The sequence below is a fragment of the Rissa tridactyla genome, chromosome 1, assembly GCF_028500815.1.
Source record: "Rissa tridactyla isolate bRisTri1 chromosome 1, bRisTri1.patW.cur.20221130, whole genome shotgun sequence".
In the NCBI taxonomy this organism is placed as follows: domain Eukaryota; kingdom Metazoa; phylum Chordata; class Aves; order Charadriiformes; family Laridae; genus Rissa; species Rissa tridactyla.
This window is the reverse complement of record NC_071466.1, coordinates 79,980,222-79,992,308: the sequence shown is the minus strand read 5'-3', so window position 1 is coordinate 79,992,308 and position 12,087 is coordinate 79,980,222.

The following is a 12,087-nucleotide window of genomic DNA, read 5'->3' as shown; positions in this document are numbered from 1 at the left end:
AATTGTTTGGTCTGAATAAATAGGTACTATCCTGATTTTGTTAAATAAGATCAACTCTGAATATTACTGTACTGTGCGAGGTACCACACGCATATAAAACTCATTGTCTTTTCTGGTACGACATATGACGAGTCAATTGAATAAATTGAACTTGGTATTTTGGGGGGAGGGTATTTTGGGGGGAGTCATAGAGCAACTAAATTAAAGAAAAAAAATTACATTTTATGTTACATTTTACATTACATACAGTTTACAGTTAGCTAAACTAATTGTATTGTTAGAGTGTAAAAAGCAACTCATAAAAGGCATTGTCAAGACTACGATCACTATAGAAATCAGAAGAGCTGAGAATAAAGGAATTCCTCACAATTTAGGTGTTTCTGATTTCACGAGACTGGATAAATGGATAGCAGCCTTAAATCAATTGCATGAAGGTTTTTATACATAAACCCCTCCTTCCCTAAACCTAGATCATTCCATTTATTTGGTACTTGCATATGAGCTGAAGAGGAATTCGGCCAACACCACTAAGTGGGAAGTTGTAAATTTGTGGAAATAAACTCTTAGTAGCAGTCACTGGCAGCAGCATGTCTCGGAGATGTGGGCAAGAGGGGTGCTCTGCCAGTCTGGCACAGAAGGTTGGGATCCATTACACCTCGTGGGAAGGTGGGAAAAGGGAGAGGGAAGGATGTTTCCCTGAGAAGAATGTCAATGTACATGTACCAGGCACTTCCTGACCTTATCTAAGTATGCACTATTACTTTTGTTACAGAAATTACATGTTTGAAAGCAACAATAACAGAGAAGAAGCTTCGGTTTGAAAGATCAGAGGACCATGGTGTGTCAATGACCATAAAGCAGGCTGTGAGCCTGAGCTGTTGCAGAAAATGGAGATCCAATATTGAAATGAACTTTCTAAAGTCATATTTCTCATATATATGTATACACACCTCCAGACAGAACATACAGTCACAACAGAATAATTTATTATAACTTATAATAATAACAAATAGAATTTCAGTTAAGACAAGTCAAGTAATTTGCCTGAGACTCTATAAAATTTTTTCATGTGTGCATGAACAGTTCACTAAATGGTAATTACATCCAAAACAATGTTCATTTGATTTTCCCAAGGTGGTAACCAATATATGAATACTTTACATTCCTGACTCCATTTTAATTTAAAATAAGAAGGCATAAAATGGTCATCAAGGTTTTCCAAAAGGAATTTGCTGTTTGGAGACCTTTTATTTTTATATACAACCATAATACTGTAAGAAGAAACATATAACATTTAATGCATTTTTACCTGGATTTCATTAATATTCAGAATTCCAGGTTATTTGTTTAAACCTCCATATGAAAATATATCAAGATAAATTTTTAATGCTACACTTCTGTGACTTTTTTTTCTATTGACAAATTTAGTTTCTGTAGGTTACCCTTGATATGTTTAATACAAACCTTACTTTATAGCTGATCTTTACCATTTTATTTATTCTCTTTTGGGATAGATTATGAGGCTTTTTTTATTTATTTTAACCTCAGTGCATTTTTCCTCTGTCTTATTCTTAATTGTTTTTTTAATTAAATAATATATTTTACTTCAGGCATTCAGAATTAAAGTTACTTGCCAGAGGCCATGGTAGATTGCAGATATTTTCCCTATAAGCAGAAACCAAGAAAGCTTGGGGGGAATCAAAACATAAGGATGTACTGTATGAAAGTATTGTGCATATATAATCTTACTGTGGGCATATGTCACCATAAAACTATTTCTTATTGTATCTATTACTTTCTTTACAGACTATTTCATACTATGCTCAGCCGCTTCTCTTCCCTTCCCATCTGTCTCTTCCACAGTGAACGAAACGCATTTGAATCCTTGGATAATGTGCTTTGCTCTTAAGTTTTCAGCATTTGCTCTATCAACAGCAATGTATGAATGGTATCAGAAATATTTTTAATGACTTCATTAATGAAGCAGATATGCCTGTACAGTCCAATTAGGCTGTACTATATAAACCAAGACAGATTGTTTGCAGTTTGAATTTCTTTTCTTCAGGTCACTGTCTCATCAGTCACTTTTCTTCCTCAAGAAGTTTGTTTTCTTGTTTGTCTGTTTTACTACCTGCATATTATATACCCTACGGAAATATTAATGTATTCTGAAGAAACAGTTTAAATCCAAAATATCTGCATATGGTTACAATTTAGCACTAGTCAGAACCCTCGTACACACTTCTGAATAAGGGCAGCAAATCAGTACTGCATGCTGCAGTCCTTTAAATTCAGGAATAGTTGCTGCTTCTGATAACATTGTTTTCTCTAGTCTATGTCAGAGTTTATTATTTCCTCTGTGGTAAATGGTGCAATTCTTAAAGGAGGCATAAATCTTTCATTTACTGCTAGAGAAGGGGAGAGGGGGAGCTAGGAAAGCTCTTAAACTTCCTTCTCTGCTCTGTTCATCACTGGGAGTTTTCTGCTACCTAGAACTGTTGAGACTGTGTGAGAGTAAGGGCAGTGACTCCTTTTCCTACCCAGAGAGTATTGCTCATCCATAGTCGCTTCCCTTGTAAAATGGTTTTCTGACAGCAAAGCTCAGTACATACAAACTAAAATCAACACAGAAAGAATCATATTTCTATTACATTTCATTTGATATTCTGATAGGGTATTCAAAATTAGTTTATTTGCTTCAAGTATAGTTTTATGATCAGAACAGCTATTTATACTGTTTTGGGTTGGGTTTGTTTATTTTTTGTTTGGTTGGTTTTTTGTTTAATTGTTTATTTTAGTGATTTGGGGAGTTAAAAAAAAACATTTAATCATAGAGAATAAAGAGGAAGAGTGCTGTTCACTATTAAAAATAAAGTTACTGGTCAGCATAAATTGCTAATTTTCTTTTATTTTCAAGAATAAATTCAAATTTTGTTTAATTTAACAGTATAAAACCTTTTAAAATGAAAATATTTTAAATTGTGATCTGAAGCTTTTTGAATCGGATCATTTGAACCAAAATGGTTTGACCAAATTGAATTAATCAGCTTTTAATAGCAATAAGATCGCTGGATAAAAGATACTGCTAGTGAAAGAATTATGGCCCAAGAAATTAAATGAGGTCATAGGGAAACAACTGTGATAGCAGAAAACTGAAAAACAAAATCAAGAAGGTAGAGCAAATAGTGCAGAATGGTAATCTAGATATAATTAGAAAAACAGAAATAAAATAGAATATCAGTCACAGAAAACAAACCTTGAAGGGTTGTGCTGCTTGGGAATGGTAGAAACATATGTTAACGTGTTGTACGGGGAAGGTTTCAAGTGCGAGAGGAATAGTTACATGTTACAGATCCAAAATAACTAAGGTAATATAAATGAAATAGAACTTGCTTGGTCCAAACATTAAGGTAAAGATGTTAAAAGATGTCTTATGCAAGTAGGGCTGGAAATATATTATATTCCCAAATGACTGGATTTTGAAATGGATAGCTGTTTACCTAGAGGAATGAAAAATAAACAAGTCATTAAAGAGATTTTAAATTTTACAATGCATTCTAGATAACAAATACTATTGATAATGGCAGGTTTAATATTTTTTCTGTATATGATAATTAAGAGATTAATCAGATACTCACAGAACTATTAAAAGGAGATGTAATTTCAGGTTTTTTTTCATTTTGATGATTGGTAAGACCATAGCAGAAGTGGAAATGATAGCAAGTTTATTTAATTTCAACTAAATAAAACATACCAAAATCCTGCTTTCAGAAAAGATTATGTGAATTAGAATAAAATACTCAACGAGATGAACAATGATGAAACTTAGTTTTCTTTAAATCACAAACTCACAAATTGTATGGAATTTGTATTCCCTCCTAAAAACTATGAGACAAAAAACCTCTGATGCTTTCATAGATAGTTTCAATAATAGTTGGAATAATAGTTTGAATCTCAGGAATTATTAAGTAGACGGTCTATAAGCAATGGAAATAGACATAGATCATAAAGGAAGCTATTTTAGAGTTCAAAATAGAGACCTGGGTGAAAGTTATTAGAAGTCATACATAGCCAGACCTGTCAAAGACATTAAACCAAAGAGGTTCCTTTTTGTTGCGTAGGTAAAGGAAGAGTAAGCAAAACAAAATAAAACAAGAAAGTAGACTAGAATGAAATTGGTATTAGTCTATATACAATCTCAAATCTAAGTGAGTTTAATCTCTGCCTTCAAAAGTGGATGACAATATTGGGTGTAGGAGCAGGGTCAGAAAGACTGAAGGGAATGAAAGTCTGTTGTCCCACTGAAGTTGGAGGCAAAACTTTTCAATTTGGGGAATCTTCTTGGCATAAATATGAAATAAATGTTACATGAAAATGTAGTTGTGTTAAAAAAACCCCATATATATACATATATATGGTTTATATGTATATAAAAACATATATCTAGAGACACAGAAATAGTGGGAAAGACAAACCTCAGCCTGGCAGTCAGACTCACGAGAAATAGTCTTGGAAGAAAAGGTTCCCTTTTAAACTGAGGGTAAAACTGATACGGTGGAGGATGGAGAGCTGAGTAACAGAAAATCTTAGCTACATTCTGTTACCAACAGGGTGAAGAAGGGAAAAACGGCAAGTGTTACTCTAGGACCTATTGGAGAGAAGGTATTTCTCTGTCTCTCTGAAAAGAGAGAAATAAAGGTGCAACTTTCAAAGCAGTAATGAAATCTCAGATTGCAGTTCTCAGAAGATAATTAACAATTTGATGTTATGCTAATGTAAAAATACAAACAAAAAGTTTCAGTGGCTCTAACCATAGTTTATTGTACCGTATGTATCTCAAGAGAATTATTTTTCACTGATATAAAACAGAATTCTCAGTGGCTGGTAGTTCTGATTTTCTGTCACTTCCTGTAATAATAATTCAGCCATGATACTCTGGAATAACTTGTTTCTTTACGTTTTTAAAAATCAAATATGATTAAAAACAAACGTAGAAGCACATTTTATTTTATTTTATATTTTGTACATTAAAATTGGTAAATCAAAGCATAATGTCACTGTTATGCTAAGAACCAAAGAATCTGGCTTGTATCTTACGATAAATGTTATAGCCTTATTATTTAGCATTGAAACCAGTGGGTTAATTCACACATGCTTATATAGGCAAAGTATGCATCTTTCTAAGATGGATAAATTGCAGAATCCAATTTTTTTGAACATTTGTATCTGTGAATTAATTCAGTTAACTTTCACGTCCTTACATGCCTTACATGATTATTTAGGATTATTTAGCTTTCCCTAAATAACTATAGGAGTCTTTTACTGCAGTATCTCCATGCACACACAACCTTGAACTTTGGAAAAATAGAGTTTCAACGTCCTTGGTCCTTTTTGAGATGAAATTTGCGCTACTATTAAAAACAGTAGCTTGAAGAGAACAATGGAATGAAAAAAATAATCAGACTAATCCCACTTGAGCAAAAAAGTATTGACAGAAAAGTCTGTTATTTTCCTGTGAATACTAATAAACAGTAAATATTTCTTTTCCTTCATTCTCTTCATCATTCCATTACTCATAACTCAATGAATCTTCTTGGTAAAATTATCTTAGCATGTGTTACTGCTGAATGTTTATTTAATGGCTCACAAAGGGTGTCCAGTCTTGTGTAACTATGGCACATAACACACTGTAAAGCTTTTCTAAAAATTTTAAATGATAACTCAAAATGTTCAAATCTTTTTACTTTCAGGGTACATACTCCGCTATGATGATTGCAACAGACAATGGGAGGACTTCATGTTAACATGAAGATTAGTATGAACCCTCAAACTTGAGGCCAAGTCAGTTCACAAGACGTCTGATGGGATATAACTTTATGGAAACACCTCTCAGTCTATCAGTGACCAAACAGGAGGTTCAATGTGGCCCATAAAAATATCAATGTAGAAAATGTACATTATAGCTTTTACTTGTTTGCAATAATTTTCTATATAACCTCACTTCCATAAACCTCTATTTCTGATGTTAGTCTTTTATTTTTTCAAAATGGAGAATGAGAAAGAGCATTTCCCTGAAGCAAACGCAATCTTAGGAATTTAAATTACTCTTACAATGCATGTTAATTGAAAATATGAACCCTCTGTACCATACTGGGTTCAAAGCAAACTGATATGGATCATATGCTGCCCAGTGTGCTTGCAATCTACAGGTGTTGCAGACCTCTGGTTTGGTTATATTTTTGTTGGACGGCCTGTAACAGAGCCTGTACTCCTCTGATCTTGACCCACAAGACTATCAGTCTATCATCCACTCCACAAAGGAGATCCAAACATCTGTGCTGCTCTTGATGCAAAAGGAAATTACACTTTACCCTTTTCTTCTACTCCCGTCTTTCTGAAAAGGCCTGTATCTTCCCATCTGCATATGAAACTGTATTCTGTTTGTTTTCTGGGCTGCTGGCATTGTGTGCAAGCCTTTTGTTTTAGGTTTTATGATCACATTCATGTTTTACGAGTTTTACTCCCATCACACTGCCCCAAGGACTTACCACCTGTTCCCTGATTTATCTGCAAGCTGTGATCGCCTTCCGCTGACATACCATGTTTAAAACTTTCCTCACAAGTTTAGAAAATTGCTGTGAAAGGTGCTCTTGCCATTCTTTGTTACCTGAGCCTTTTATATTGTTAGTTCTTTTTCCTCAAAGATGAGAGCATGGTACAAATAGCCAAAGTCCTGCCTGTAGCACCAGTAACAGCCAGTTGGTAACTTTTAGGATGCATCTTCTTCTAAACAAGCCTTGCCTGTTCACCTGTAAGATCAAGACCTCCTGGACTTTCCTGTCCATCACCTTTGCCCCCAAGACTGTGTAGTCATTTTTGACGACTTCTAGGTCTCTCTTGATAATGTTACTGTTCACGTGTATGAACTGCAAGGGTTGGCTCCAAAGGCCAGATGACTTTTCAGCAGCAACATCCTGAGTTTTCCCCTCTGCAAGCAACAAAGCTCCCAGGAAAGTCTGCCTAGATGAACCATTGGTGCCTCTAACCCTCTAACCCAGAAGGTAATCTCCAACCATTGTCACCCACTGCTTCCTTTCAGTACTCATGGTCGGTCCGTGCAAGCTGGATTGGAAGCATACCTTAATTGGACTTGTTCCCCTTCTTTGTTGATTAAGCCATTGCACTGATGCTGAGGGTGGTGGTGAAGTATTTTTCTTGTTGCCACAAGCTTCCAGTTTCCCCCATCTTTGGAGTCTTGGTCTGCCATTAAGCATAGCTTTTAACTGTTCCTCCTTCCTTGCATTGTGTGACTCAAAGCCTTTGCCTCTGCAAAGTGTCTGTAAAAACACTGTCGGGCTCCTGTTCAGCATCTTGATGCAATGTAGTCTGCTTGCATCTTCTTCTTGTACCTCCTGCTGTCATCCCAGAGCAGGAGGGGCACCAGGCACCCTCTGCAGCTCCACCTGTGTTGAAGACTCCGGTTTGCCACAAGTACTTTTTCCAGCCGGTTAAAGATAAAGAAATGACCACAGCACACCACCATCTCAGTCACCGAGTCCCAAACCGTCCAACAAAATTTCTAGGCCACCTTGACATCCCCTGCCCTGGTGACAGCTGATGTCTGTGTTAGCTGATACGACTCCTGCCTATCAGCTAAACAGGTGCTCCCCAAAGCAGATGAGCAGGAAGACAATATTCCTCGTTCAGCTGTCTGTTACAGACTGCTGCTGACGCCCCTTTTTAATCAGGATATCTTTTCAGGAAACAGCTAGCAAAATCTATTGGCTGCATAAATCCCTATGAATTTCCAGAAGCAACTACAAATAGAATCCAAATTTTAGAGAAAAATAGACCAAACAAACCAAAAAGAAAATAAACCAGAAAAAAAATAAATAAGAAAACACCACAAGAGACAATTAGTAAAAAAATATTCTACGATCCTATATTTTGCCCACCTTCTTCACATCATCTGTGAAATATTTCAAGTAGACTGTGTATGTCTATCTGTACAACAGCAATTTTGTTTTTTGACTTCTGGTGGAGATAGAAAGAGAAAGCCAGGTGAATTGAAAAAGAAATGGATTTCTGCTGTTCTTTGACAGGAACACTGGGGACGTCAGGAGAACATGAAACTTTGACTTCTCATCCTCCTGTTTTTTTTTCACTCTTTGCAATGTACAGCAGATAGTTTCAAAATAACAAGTTATTAGTGCTTATGCAAAAAGAGTTTCTGATAACTGTGAAAAAGGGAAAGCAAGATGGGAAGGAAAAAAAAATAGTAAGAATCCAGCCACTAAAAACTTTAGCACTTCTATGTCATTAAAGGGTCAGAAGAATGAAAAGCAAAGTGATATGAAAGACCTGGCCATATATATCAGAGTAGCAAGAGTCAGAAGAGAAAGCAGGTTAATAGTCCATTACGATACTCTCATTAGTGCAGTTAGTTTCCTTAGACTCCTGACAAGATCTACTATGCACCCAGTCTTGGGTGATCAAACATTTAAACTACCATTCATAGTTCATTATGCATTAATATAACCACACAAATTCTGAACTGGGAAACTCCCAATCTCCCAGTCTCCCAAATTAGGGAAAGTGCTCCAGTAATTTTAAATCCCTTTGTACTGCGTGAGCTCAGAATTCCACTTACTTTCAAACTCAAATACTTACAAAAATTTCTGAAGTACCTCAGTAGTTTTGCATACCTCCAAATCATGTGTATTTTGAGCTCCAGTCTTTCTGAAGTAAAGTACATTTTCAATGTTGAAGAATATATCTTGTTTTTTCCAAGCACAGAACTCAGAGGCAGAGGATCAAGACAGAAATGTAAAATCTGGATTGATTGTAAGTCTATCAGAAGTAAAAGACATAAGCCAGTGAAGCTTGCATTTGTATCAGGGAGGAAGATGGTTGTCAGTTAGCATGGCTCAGTTCAAATAATTAATAGTTTTGAAATACCATAAATTGCAACACAAAAAGTACATGCTTATGACATCATCAGAATTCTGAAATATCCTTCAAGTTTTCACTTACAGTATTTTTAATACACAGTAAATTAATAAGAATTTGTTCTTATACCCCCAAAGAATCAATAACTCATGATTTACTGCAGATGTTCGTGATGCTCCAGTTTAAAGCTTCTTCAGAAGTCATACTGGCTATTAATTTGGGCCCTTCTGTATTCTCTGCTTTTGTAGCGGGTTGACCTTGGTCAGCTGTGAGATGCCCATTCAGAGACACTCATTCTCCCTAATCAGCAGAGCAGATGGACAAAATGATATGTCGGTCAAGGTGAAGACAGGGAAATCACTTTACCAGTTACCATTATGGGCAAAACAGACCCAACTTGGGAAAAATTAATTTAATTTATTGACAAATAAAATAGATTTGGGTAGTGAGAAATACTGCCTGTTCCACCATTGTCTCTCCAGCACTTGGAGCACCCTCTCCCCCTCCTTCTTCTCTGATGTTCGTGTTTGCAGGTTGTTTCTTATACATTTGTTTTTTTCCTTACTCCTCCCAGTCATGCAATATTTTACTCTTTCTCAAATGTGTTTTCCTAGAGGCACTGTCTGCTTAGCTGTGCCCTGCGGTGGGTCTGATGGAGCTCGCTGGAACTGTCTGTGTCCAGCACAGGGCAGCCTCTGGCCTCGTCTCACAGAGGCCACCCTGCAGTCCCACCACTGCCAGCGCCCAGCACCTGCACCCAATACAGATGAGGCCACAAGGTCTTAATATATATGACTGTGAGTACCATGTGTGCTGCTGTATTACCAATGAGGCCATACTGCTGAAGAACATCTACCATGCACTAAACACACCTTCCAGTTTCTTGAATCACACTCCCAGTCTTCCTAGAGAGGGAAAAGACCAGGGAAGCTGAACAAATCTGTATTCTAATCCAGACAGAATGAAATCAGCTTTGGGGCCAACATGCTGGTTAATGTACAAATATACCCAAAGGCGCAATTTCTATCAATAGGTGTTTATAGTCTCATAATACAAAAATATTATATACTAAGATTTTTCCTAATATTTTGCATATTTATTATAAATCACTGTTAATATGTAGATTACTCTAAGAGAAGACTAGCTTTAAAACAGATAAGACTTTTAATTTCATAATTAAAATGAATGAAGGTCAAATAAAAATCTTGAAGCCACTATATTTAACTTACAAAAAAACCTTTTAATTTTAACATTCCTTTGGGAAATGTTTCATCTACACATTTCATGAGAAATGTTTTCTGGCAACGTATTATGGATCACTTTGTGCATGGGATGCTACCTTATTCTAATTTCTTACTGCAGTGGGCAAAACAGCTTTGAGATGGAGAATTTTTATTTAATTTAATTTATTCCCAGTTACCACAAACTTCTGACCACTGATTCAAATATTGAGAAAAAGAACAATTAAAAAAACGCTTAGGTAAATACCTCTCCTTCCTGTGGGTCACACACAGCCATGGGATATACCTGGCCTTTTAGAGCTCATTCCCTCTCTGTGGGGATAATAAGTAACTGAAATTTCTTCTTCCTGAAGAAGTAACTGAAATAAGTAACTGAAATTTCTTCTTCCTCATATTTGCTGGTTTTGCACTATGTTTCTTTGAGATTTTTATGTTTGTATCTCTGAGCTCTCACACATGCTATCAGTAGCATGTTTGCATGACTAAACATGCAAACTTGTTCCTTCTTTTAATACAACATGTCTATACTACTCACTTTTAAATTTCCTCAATATGTACTGTTGCTGATTGATAGCATACTGAGCTTTCACTTAGAAATGACTAAATCTCATCTGCATGTTGCAAGGTGAAAAAGAACTCCATATTGACTCATTTTGGTAAAAACTGATGCATATAAAGGCAATCTGTAACAGATATAGACATTTGTTTAATAAACTGTTTACTGGAGTAATTCATATACACTAATAATACACAAGTCAATCACTGATTCATTTCACTGTTTAGCTGTGGTCACTTTTTATCATAGTATAGATAGAAGACCTTTTAGCTTTCTGTCATGGAGGTAATGGCAAAAACACATCTAAAACTCAGCCAACAAGCTCAGCTATAAAATCCAAAACCTGATTAAAAAAGAATGAAGAAAGAAGAGTAACTGCAATGGAAGCACTGCAAAGCTAGCAATCTGGCTGCATTATACACATATGGTGAGTCTTATTATGCAAATTGTGACCAGGATTCCTTTACAATGAACATAGACAAGGAATGCAGATTAAAAGGACTATAAAACACAATTTTAGCTGGCATCAAGACTATGTCCTTTAAGTGAATCTCCCATTTGTCTTTAGTTACTGTGCTTTGGTCCAGATTGTGGAGCAGTCCCAGAGGGCATGAACTGAATTCCTTTCAGTAAACTGGAAGGTGCAATTCAGAAGCACTTCAGCTGCAAATGCGTGTTCAGTGCGTGCACCAGATTGTTCCTTGTCTAAAGTGAAAAAAAGAATACCCTTAAATGTATAGAGTATTGACAGCAGGTCTTCACTGTCAACTACTTTCCTGTACACAGGCACTTCTATTTGTCCAGTCTATTTGACAAACATTGACAAAGTTGTGACTTGCTTTAGATAACACAAATATTCATCCATTCATCCTCTCCCCTTCTGTATATTTTTACTAATAGTAAATTAGTGGATAACAGTTATATGTAAAATTAATATGTAAATATATTTTCATTTAATATATGTATATTTATGAATACCTACTAATATATTTGAGTGAAAGCACTAATGTCATACTGAATGAGAACTTACACTAAGAGCTGTGCAGGCCTATTAAAAGACCAGTTCACATGAACTAGAAGTGCATGTAAGTCTCTGCCTGTTCATCAAGCTGATTTGCTACAAATCTGATCGGATTGTCTGATCCAGGAGCTATATGAGAAAATTAGCATGATTAGTGGTGTGTTGAACTGCAAAGTCCTATCCAAAACCATAAGACATAAGTCTCTCAGAAGTTAAAGAATGTTATAAAGGGCCTTGCCCAAAGGCCTCTTAAACACTAACACGCATGGAGCAACAACCACCTCCTTAGGAAGCCTGTTCCAGTGTTTGACCACTCCCTC